The sequence below is a fragment of the Rattus norvegicus genome, chromosome 4, assembly GCF_021556685.1.
Source record: "Rattus norvegicus strain SHRSP/BbbUtx chromosome 4, alternate assembly SHRSP_T2T, whole genome shotgun sequence".
NCBI lineage: Eukaryota > Metazoa > Chordata > Mammalia > Rodentia > Muridae > Rattus > Rattus norvegicus.
The window spans coordinates 158,592,212-158,604,456 of NC_141537.1; positions in this window are offsets into that span (position 1 = coordinate 158,592,212).

Below are 12,245 nucleotides of genomic sequence, written 5' to 3' on the forward strand. Positions count from 1 at the left end.
CTGGCTCCAGCTATAAACCAGAAGTATTCAGTCCCAGAGAAATTTTTCCTCTCTGTGTCCTGAGTCCACCAGGCAGGTCACTTGGAGCAGAAAAGTTTGTCTTACCTCTTGTCCCAGGCCTGATGTTGCTCCTCGAGGGCTGCATATCAGTTCTCTGTGAGGGCAACAACCAGAAGGCAGTTACCTTCCTTTATACAAAGGACAAAAAGGATGAGAAAGATATTAGGGAATCAAATCCCTTTACAATAGTCACAGATAATATAAAATATCGTGGTATAACTCTAACCAAACAAGTGGAAGAACTATATGAAAGAAATTCAAGTCTCTCAAGAAAGAAATCAAAGACAATCTCAGAAAATGGAGATATCTCCCATGCTCATGGATTGTCAGAGTTAATATAGTAAAAATGGCCATCCTACCAAAGGCAAATTACAGATTCATTGCAATTCCCACCAAAATCCCAATGCAATTATTCAAAGACATGGAAAGAACAGTTCTCAAATTCATCTGGAAAGGCAAAAACCCAGAATAGGGAAAACAATTCTTAAAAATAAAAGTATGGCTGGGGGAATCACCATCCCTGACCTCAACTCTACTACAGAGCAATAATGATAAAATCTGCATGATATTGGTAGAGAGACAGACAGGTTGATCAGTGGAATAGAATTGAACAGCCAGCTATAAACCACATACTTACACACACTTGATCTTTGACAAAGAAGCCAAAAATATACAATGGGGGAAAGAAAGCATTTTCAATAAATGCTGCTGGTCTAACTGACTGTCTTTATGTAGAAAAAAGGAAAATAGACCCATATTTGTCATCATGTACAAAGATCACATCCAAGTGGATCAAATACCTCAACATAAAACCAGAAACATTGAATCTAACAGAAGAGGAAGTGGAAAAGAGCCTTGAACTCATTGGCACAGGAATAAATTTCCTAACCAGAATTCTAATGTCTCATGCCCTAAAATCAAGAATTTATAAATAGGACCTCATGAAACTGGAAAGCTTCTGTAACACAAAGGGCATAGTCATTAAGACACATCGGCATTCTACATATTGTGAATAAAATCTTCACTAACCCCACATCTAATAGAGGACTAATATCCAAAATATATAAAGAACTCAAAAAGTTAACCACCAAAAAAAAAAAAAAACAAACAGCCCAATAAAAAAATTGGGTATAGAACTAAACTGAGAATTCACAACAGAGGAATCTTGAATGGCTGACAAACACCTAAAGAAATGTTCAAAGTCCTTAGTGTTCAGAGAAATGCAAATCAAAACGACCCTAAGATTCCACCTTACACCAGTCAGAATGGCTAAGATCAAAACCTCAGGTGACAACACATGTTGAGAATGTGGAGAAAAAGGTACTCTCCTGCATTTTTGGTGGGATTGCAAAAATTATACAACTACTCTGGAAATCAATTTGGAGGTTTCTCAGAAAATTGGAAATAGGTCTACCTGAAGACCCAGAAATACCACTCTTGGGAATATACCCTAAAGATGCCCTATCATGCCATGGGGGCACATGTTCTACTATGTTCATAGTGGCCTTATTTGTGAAGCTGGCAACAATCCAGATGTCCTACCACAGAAGAGTGGATACAGAAAATGTGATCATTTACACCATGGCATACTATTCAGCTATTAAGAACTAGGACATTCTGAGTTTAGCAGGCAGATGGATGGAACTGGCAAATATCATCCTGAGTGAAGTTAACTGAGACCCAAAAGGGCATGCATGATATGTTCTCACTAATAAGTGGATATTAGCAAAAAACAGTACAGAATACCCAAGACAGAGTCCGCAGAACTCAAAAAGGTCAACAAGCTGAAGGGCCCAAATGAGGATGCCTCAGTCCCACTTGGGAGGGAGAAGAAGGCAACCACAAGTGGGGATGGGGACAGGGGAGGGAAAGGGGATGGAGGTAGGAGGAGAGGGAAGCATGATCTGGTATTGAGTAGGGGAAAGGGACTGAAGTTCTGAGGGCCAGCAGAAAGAATGGAAACAGGTGATTTCTGGAGGAAGGAGGTCAGGAGGACCCTCTAGAATGTACCAGATACATGGGGAGTGAACAACTTTCAGGGCTCAAAGTGGGGGACCCTATACTGGGGAGATAGAACTTGATGAACCCATTTCCATCAGAAAGACAGGGCATTAAGTGAGGAATGGGGTTGCTATCCCACAGTAAAAACTCAGACCCATAATTCTTCCTGACTGAAAGAAATACAGGGATGGAAATTGAGAAAAGCCTGAGGAAAAGAAGGTCCAATGACAGGTCCAAAGTGGAATTTAGCTCAAGGGGAGGCCCCAAGACCTGACACCATTATTGAGGCTATAGGGTCCTCACAAAAAGGAACCTATCATGACTGCCCTCCGAAAGACACAACAAGCAGCTGAAAGAGTCAGATGCAGATATGTGCACCCAACCAATGAACAAAAGCTGCTAACCACTCTGGTTGAATTAGGGAAAAACTGGAGGAAGCTGAGGAAGAGGGCAACCCTGTAGGAGGACCAGCAGTCTCAATTAACCTGGACCCCTGAGATCTTTCAGACGGTGGATCACCAACTAGGCACCAACCAGGAGATGAAGCCTCCAACACATACAACAGAGGACTCACGGGTCTGGGTTCAGTCAGAGAAGATTCACCTAACCCTCAAGAGACTGGAGGCCCCAGGAAGTTTAGAGGTCTCTGGTGGGGTGGGTGGGGTGGGAATATCCTTGTATTGACAGGAGTGGGGGCAGGAGGAGATGTAGTATGCGGAACAGCCAGAGGCTGAACCAGGAGGGGAATAAAATCTGGAGTGTAAAAAAAAAAACTTTAAGTTAGACCGCAGGGAAACAAATAACCCTATTAAAAAATGGGGTTCAGAGCTAAACAAAGAATTCACAGCTGAGGAATGCCGAATGGCTGAGAAACACCTAAAGAAATGTTCAACATCTTTAGTCATAAGGGAAATGCAAATCAAAACAACCCTGAGATTTCACCTCACACCAGTGCGATTGGCTAAGATCAAAAACTCAGGTGACAGCAGATGCTGGCGAGGATGTGGAGAAAGAGGAACACTCCTCCATTGTTGGTGGGATTGCAGACTGGTAAAACCATTCTGGAAATCAGTCTGGAGGTTCCTCAGAAAATTGGACATTGAACTGCCTGAGGATCCAGCTATACCTCTCTTGGGCATATACCCAAAAGATGCCTCAACATATAAAAGAGACACGTGCTCCACTATGTTCATTGCAGCCTTATTTATAATAGCCAGAAAATGGAAAGAACCCAGATGCCCTTCAACAGAGGAATGGATACAGAAAATGTGGTACATTTACACAATGGAATATTACTCAGCTATCAAAAACAACGAGTTTATGAAATTCGTAGGCAAATGGTTGGAACTGGAAAATATCATCCTGAGTGAGCTAACCCAATCACAGAAAGACATACATGGTATGCATTCATTGATAAGTGGCTATTAGCCCAAATGCTTGAATTACCCTAGATCCCTAGAACAAACGAAACTCAAGACGGATGATCAAAATGTGAATGCTTCACTCCTTCTTTAAATGAGGAAAAAGAATACCCTTGGCAGGGAAGGGAGAGGCAAAGATTAAAACAGAGACTGAAGGAACACCCATTCAGAGCCTGCCCCACATGTGGCCCATACATATACAGCCACCCAATTAGACAAGATGGATGAAGCAAAGAAGTGCAGACCGACAGGAGCCGGATGTAGATCGCTCCTGAGAGACACAGCCAGAATACAGCAAATACAGAGGCGAATGCCAGCAGCAAACCACTGAACTGAGAATAGGTCCCCTATTGAAGGAATCAGAGAAAGAACTGAAAGAGCTTGAAGGGGCTCGAGACCCCAAAAGTACAACAATGCCAAGCAACCAGAGCTTCCAGGGACTAAGCCACTACCTAAAGACTATACATGGACTGACCCTGGACTCTGACCCCATAGGTAGCAATGAATATCCTAGTAAGAGCACCAGTGGAAGGGGAAGCCCTGGGTCCTGCTAAGACTGAACCCCCAGTGAACTAGTCTATGGGGGGAGGGCGGCAATGGGGGGAGGGTTGGGAGGGGAACACCCATAAGGAAGGGGAGGGGGGAGGGGGATGTTTGCCCGGAAACCGGGAAAGGGAATAACACTCGAAATGTATATAAGAAATACTCAAGTTAATAAAAAAAAAAAACTTTAAAGACGCCAGTGACTTACTGTTCTTTTCATGTAAGGAGGTACAATATTTTCTTCAATGGAAACCTTTCTAGCACTGGGGACAAATTGTCTTAGGGGGATTAAGGTCTTTTATGGGAAGGTAGTTTTGTGAGCATTCATTTCTTTAATGTCCTTTCTCTCCACATTTAAGTAGATTTCTTGTTTTTACTGCTGCCTCCAATGCCTGAGATACAGATGTAATCTGGTGTAATGTGGTTCCTATATCCTGGGTTACTGCAATCCACCTATCTTAGTGCTCCTTCCAGGGTCCCTTGCAGGCTTGTCTGGATTCAGAAGTCATACCATTCCAGATGATATTTTTCAGAAGGAAGTCTCTGGGTGTGGGATTGCGGATTTTTCTTTCTAGGCTCATTCTAGTTCTAAGAATGAAATCAGAATGGGGTTCTCCTGGCTTTTGATGGAGAAAAAGCAGGTAGGAGGAACTCTTCTAAACCTGAGGGTGGGATGAGTCTGTCACAAGCTTCGATTGTAGAGGCAGATCTGTTCATAATAGTCTGCTGGCTGTGTTTCTTGCTGTGTTCCAGTGGAAAAGTCTTCCTGACCAAAGAGTTCACCAAATCCCCATGGAGTGTCACCTCAGTGCCAGTTTTGCCTGACTTGTTGGAGCATTCATCTCAAAATAGGGACTCCCATTGTAAAATTTTGGACTAGGCAGGGAGGTGTGACAAATATCTCTTCAGTCTTGGGGTGTGTTTCGGTTAGCACAAGTCCTTTGGAAATAGGTCTACCTGAAAAATCTCTCTGTAGGAGGGATTTTGTCCAGGGTGCACTGATACCATATTCCTCCACTGCTTGCCTGAGTCCTTTTAAGTCTGAGGCTTGGAATGGGTGCCCAGTTGAGTAAGTTTAGATTGATTGGGGTTAATATTAATGGGGGAATGCTTGGGTGTTTTGGGATTTTGGCTCTATATTTGAATCTTGAGGAACATGGGAGGCAGTTTGTTTTTGCAACAAAATCATGAAAACTACAAAGTTGTTGCATGGTAGGGGATTGAGGGTAGGGGACTATGGAGTTTGGCAGGTTTTTGTCTAAATGTTTAGTAGGTCTTTGGTTGCTCTGCAAGGCGGAGGAGAGTTACCTCTCTGGTTGGGTAGGGGGGTGGAGTAGGGGGGAAGGACAACCGAAGTTCTTTTGTTTTTTTTTAGTATAGCTCTGTCTTTAGTTGATGGAAGCAGGTAGGTGGGACAGATGGCCTATTTAGTGTTTCCTCTGGGGGATAAGAGGGCATAGTTGGGTAAATAGATTTTATTTCTTGTATTAATTAAATAAGGGCTGTGAGACTGAAATAGTGTGGCTTTTAGGACCTTGATCTTTGGGCTCATCTGATTGAGGGATTCAAGGTCTGTGCTGTTATCTCCATGTCATATTTTACCTAGTGTTATGCATTGCTGAATTGCATCTAAGATTGTCAAAAATATCATAGGAAGGTTTTTTTTTCTTCTTGGGTATCCCCTTTTCAGGTGAGAGAGGCAACTTGGGTGCATGCGTCAGGACTACAAACATTAGCCATGCATGGCATTCTCTGAAGAACCTCCTCTCAAAACACCGAGCCTTCCTGCAGATTTATGAACTGGCAGTTGCCCTATGACTTCTGATTGGCTGTTGTATTACCAGGTTTTGGTTTTGATTTAAGGAAAAGTTAGATAGAGAGTCTTTGCCAAAAACCTTCATGGGCTGTTGTGTTTTAGGCAGGGATTAAACGGACCTTCAGCCTACACCAGAGAGTAGCTTTGGTCAGAAGGCATAAGTTGTCCCTTCAGCCAGCTTGTCCAAATCCATGTGATGGTACTGATTAAAAGCAGGGCAGGAAAAGAATGGTTTGCTTGTCTCCATAGTTTTTTTTCTTGTTTTGGGTGGAGACCACTTTCCCAAGGTATTGCTTGTGGTTGCCAGTTGTGTATCAGACTGCAACCATGGAGATCTGTGGGGCTCTGGCATGGTCCACTGCCCCACATCTATCTATCTATCTATCTATCTATCTATCTATCTATCTATCTATCTATCCATCCATCTATCATCTATTCAACTATCATCTATCTATCCCTTAATCCCATTTAACATTTCCTCTTCCATTACTTCTCTTTAACCTTTATACCAGTGCATTCTCTCTCTCTCTCTCTCTCTCTCTCTCTCTCTCTCTCTCTCTCTCTCTCTCTTTCTCTCTGTCCTTAAGAGCCTGTTTACCACTCTAGAGATGGTAGAATGAATCCTGTAAATGAGGCAGACTAAAGTCTAATACAATAGCCAACTTTATTCATCACATCAAACAATTTATATTCTGAGGAGTAAGAAGAGTACCATGAGTAAAGTGTACAATCACAAAGGCAAGATGCATGTGGCAGATAAACCAAATGTAGCAAAACATGTTTTCCCATAGAGATATATAGAGAAATAACTATAGCCAGTGTTAACGGACAATTTGAAGTACACTCTCTCTTATCAGTTATACCTGGGAGGGGCATGATAGGACAATCTAAGAATAATTCTGTGTTTGTTTGGGGTTTTTTTGAAGAAATTGAGATTATAGGAACCTTATCCTGGTTTCTTGGAGTTTTATTACAAGCATTCAGAATCTCTACATGCAGCTTCACTTTTAGATTGTATTCTCTCAAGACCCCATATTATGGTCCCTTAATAATTTTATGACCTTTTGGTGTATTCCAAATGAAATACACATAAAATCCAAAGCTAAAACCTACAAATGAGCAAAAATGATGCTAATTTTTCTTCCTAGTCCAGGGCAAATACAATACACTTTTGTTATCCATTTGTTATTTGATGGATATCTAGGCTGTTTGCATTTTCTGGCTTTTGTGGCTAGAGCAACAATAAACATGGATGATCAGAGTTAAAATGGAGTTAACCTACAGCAGAATCACTGTGCCTCTACTGGACATATAGGCTGACAAAGCTTGGTGCCAGGAATGTGTTACCTCTTATAGAGTTGTTGGCCAAGGAAGCCTGATAGACTGCCTACCAAACCCGACAAACTGTTGCAAGTCTTTAGACATTCCTCCAGGACTTAACCATAAGACCATATTACTTAAGGCACCACACACTTGAGTCATAGGTCATGGGGGAAATCATGATGGTACTCATTTGGAAACATTATCCTTACTGGATAATTCTCATATTTCTGGAAGGGGTTTTACATAGTACCAAGAGAGAAAAATAATCTATCTTATCCAGCTGTGAACACTGCATGCTAAAAGACTAATCAGGCAGGAAAGACATGCCCACTGGTACAGTGGTGGAATAAATCTTGGGGGAGTAACCAACCATTTTCTTATTGTATTTAAAACCAAATCCATAAGTTGAAATCTATACCTGGCACCATTATAAGAGCTAAGACCATATGAATAAATAGGTCATAGGTTCTAGAAGGAGAACCTACTCCTAATATTTTGTTTGAAGTAGGCTTCATCCCAGGGATGCAGGGATGGTTCAATATGCAGAAGTCCATCAACTTAATCCACTACATAAACAAACTCAAAGATAAAAATCATATGATCATTCCATTAGATGCTAAGAAAGCATTTGACAAAATTCAACACCCTTTCATGATAAAAGTCCTGGAAAGATCAGAAATTCAAGGCCCATACCTAAACATAGTAAAAGCAATATATAGCAAACCAGTAGATAACATTAAACTACATGGAGAGAAACTTGAAGCAATCCCACTAAAATCAGGGACTAGAAAAGGCTGCCCACTCTCTTTCTACTTATTCAATATAGTACTTGAATTCTTAGCCAGAGCAATCAGACAATGAAAATAGATCAAAGGGATACAAATTGGAAAGGAAGAAGTCGAAATATCACATTTGCAGGTGATATGATAGTATACTTAAGTGACCCCAAAAGTCCCACCAGAGAACTACTAAGCCTGATAAACAACTTCAGCAAAGTGGCTTTGTATAAAATTAACTCAAACAAATCAGCTACCTTTCTCTACTGAAAGGATAAACAGGCTGAGAAAGACATTAGGGAAATGACACCTTTTAAACTAATCCCAAATAATATAAATTACCTCATTGTGACTTTAACCAAACAAGTGAAAGTTCCGTATGACAAAAACTTCAAGTTTCTGAAGAAAGAAGTTGAAGAAGATCTCAGAAGATGGAAAGATCTCCCATGCTCATGGATTGTCAGGATTAATATAGCAAAAATTGCCATTTTGCCAAAAGCAATCTACAGATTCAATGGAATCCCCATCAAAATTTCTACTCAATTCTTCATAGAGATAGAAAGAGCATTTTGCAAATTCATTTGGAATAACAAAAAAACACAGGACAGTGAAAACTATCCTCAACAATAAAAGAAGTTCTGAGGGAATCATCATCCCTCATCTCAAGCAGTATTACAGAGCAATGATGATAAAAACTGTATGGTATTGGTACAGGGGCAGGCAGATAGATTAGTGGAATAGAATTGAAAATCCAGAAATGAATCCACACACCTATGGTCACTTTATTTTTGACAAAGGAGCTAAAACCATCCAATGAACAAGAAGATAGCATTTTCAACAAATGGTCCTGGATCAACATGAGGTCAGCATATAGAAGAATGCCAATCGATCCATTCTTATCATCCTGTACAAAGCTTAAGTCCAAGTGGATCAAGGACCTCCACATCAAATCAGACACACTCAAACTAATAGAAGGAAAAGTTGGGAAGAGTCTCAAACACATGGGCACTGGAGAAAATTGCCTGAACAAAACACCAATGGCTTATGCTCTAAGATCAAGAATCGACAAATGGGATCTCATAAAACTGAAAAGCTTCTGTAAGGCAAAGGACAGTGTGGTTAGGACAAAACGGCAACCAACAGATTGGGAAAAGATCTTTACCAATCCTACAACTGATAGAGGGCTTATATCCAAAATATACAAAGAACTCAAGAAGTTAGACCGCAGGGAGACAAATACCCTATTAAAAATGGGGTTCAGAGCTAAACAAAGAATTCACAACTGAGGAATGCAGAATGGCTGAGAAACACCTAAAGAAATGTTCAACATCTTTAGTCATAAGGGAAATGCAAATCAAAACAACCCTGAGATTTCACCTCACACCAGTGAGAATGGCTAAGATCAAAAACTCAGGTGACAGCAAATGCTGGCGAGGATGTGGAGAAAGAGGAACACTCCTCCATTGTTGGTGGGATTGCAGACTGGTACAACCATTCTGGAAATCAGTCTGGAGGTTCCTCAGAAAATTGGACATTGAACTACCTGAGAACCCAGCTATACCTCTCCTGGGCATATACCCAAAAGATGCTCCAACATACAACAAAGACACATGCTCCACTATGTTCATAGCAGCGTTATTTATAATAGCCAGAAGCTGGAAAGAACCCAGATCCTCTTTAAGAGAGGAATGGATTCAGAAAATATGGTACATCTACATAATGGTGTACTACTCAGTTATCAAAATCAAACACTTCATGAAATTCATAGGCAAATGGATTGAAGTAGAAAATATCCTGAGTGAGGTAACCCAATCACAGAAAACACATGGTATGCACTCATTGATAAGTGGATATTAGCCCAAAAGCTGAAATCACCCAAAATGAAATCCACAGACTACATGAAGCTCAAGAAGAAGGATGACCAAAGTGAGGATGCTTCACTCTTTAATGGGGGGAATAAAAATAGCCATAGGAGGAGACATGGAGGCAAAGTTTAGAGCAGAGACTGAAGGAATGACCATTCAGAGTCTGCCCCATATTTGACCCATATATACACAGCCACCAAAACTAGATAGGATTGATGAAGCTAAGAAGTGCATGCTGACAGGAACTGGATATAGATCTCTTCTGAGAGACACAACCAGAGCATGTCATATACAGTGTTGAACCCTAGCATCAAACCACTGAAATGAGAACAGCATCTCCATTGGAGGAATTAGAGGAAGTATTGAAAGAGTTGAAGGAGCAACCCCATAAGAACATCAATGCCAACCAACCAGAGCTTCCAGGGACTAAACCATTACCCAAAGACTGTACACGGACTGAACCATGGCTCCAACAGCATATGTAGCAGAGGATGGCCTTGTTGGGCACTAGTGGAAGGAGAAGCCCTTGGTGCTGTCAAGGTTGGACGAATATTGGGAGGTGGTGGTAAGGGGGATAGATGTGGGGGAGAAACACCCTTATTGTGGAGGGGTGAGGGGAGGGTATAGGGGGCGTATGGGCAGGAAACCAGGAAAGGGAATTACATTTGAATTGTAAATAAAGAAATATATCTAACAAAAAAAGAAAAAAATCTGTTAAGTCAAAGCTTTCATTGAAATTTGAAATAAATTTCTGGTCCACTGGAGCACAATTGTGAGCTTATTTTCATTGTTTTCAACTTACCAAATCTTTTTTCAACAATCTGATAAAGATTAAGAAAAATCATTCAAAGTCACCAGTCAAACAGATCTACTGGCTGCAATGTGAAGTCAGCTTTATTTTAGGCTAATACTCATGTAAAGAACAGCTGTTAGGACAAATTTCGTATCACAACCAGTGGAAAGGTATCATGAATTGAAGATTCTAAGGCATACATGGTATAACTTAATTCTTAAGTAGTTATCAGATGCTTCAATCTCCTTAGTCTCTTGCCTTTGGCAAGCCCTAGTATTTTGATATTATCCCAGGTACGGAACCTCAAGCGTCATTTGTAAGGAGTTCTACTTAGCCAAGTTCAAAAGAAGTATTCTTTAAAAAAAATAACAAAAGAGATTCAGTCATAACATCCCTATTTGTGTCTCCAAGTATATTCCAGGCTTCTAGTTTAATCCTTAGTGGCTATTATATATTCTGATAGTGAGATTTTTCACTTTTTCCTTGAATAGACTCAGATATTTTACATTTGTCTGCACATCTGATTGGAGCTCACCCACAACTTTGCTCACGCTTTTCCATTTTCTCTCCCAACTTTCTTTCTTCTGTTAAATGTTTTTTTATTATTTGTATTTATCTATTTATTCATTTATTTTTTAATGTATGGGTGCTCTCTCTGCATTGCATGTGCCATAAGAGGGCATCAGGTACTCTTATAGATGGTTGTGAGCCACCATGTGGTTGCTGGGAATTGAACTGAAGACCTCTGGAAGAGCAGCCAGCATTATGAACCTCTGAGCCATCTCTCCAGCCCCTTTTCTGTTTGATGTTATGGTTTATTTCAAGACATTCTTCAGTTGGACTTTGTTCTATCAGTTTATCATTGTTTACTGCAAGGCATGCCAGGATAACTTGGAGATTGAAGGGAGTAGAGACTAGTGGTCCACATGAAAATCAGAGATGGGTAAGGTGGAGCATATACTGGAGATGGGTAAGGGGGTGCATTGTTGGGGATGGGTAAGGAAGCAGAGAACAGTTTGCTTCTGGCCATCTTAGGGGAATGCTTTCTCCTCTTGGAAAGCCAGTCAACTCAACACTATATTTTGTGCTTCTTCATCCCTGAGGGGAACTGGAAACAGATGGTAATGCCTCAGTGGTAATCAGCACTTCCTCCTTCTCTTCTTATGATGTAGTACATCTCAAAAATGATGGAAAAATCTTTGGGTATTTTCAAAATTATTAAATCTATTCCATTATTATCTATAGCCACCACTATGCTATTATTGGAAAACCTTCCTTGTATCTAATTTAGGTTTAATGTTCCCTGCAGGTCAGTAATTTGTTACTGGTGAGTGAACTCAATTTCCAGCCCTTCTCCCTTTCTGAAGGATTGAGGGTGAGGGTTTCAACTGTCTGATCACATGGTTGGTCCCATTTTGAAACAACCTTGTGTACTGACAAGAGTTACCTCATTAGTATAATGTAAGGCCTAGCTAAAATAGAACTGTTATATATTAGAAAAGCTGTTCCTTTTATATTCATTGCCCTGGAACTTTTTCTGGAATTTAAAAAGTCTCCACAAAATTTCTACAGAATATGTCCTATGATCAAAAGACTGTTCAAAGTTCTGCGCTAGGAATTGAGAGTAGGGGCCATATGTGTTTATGT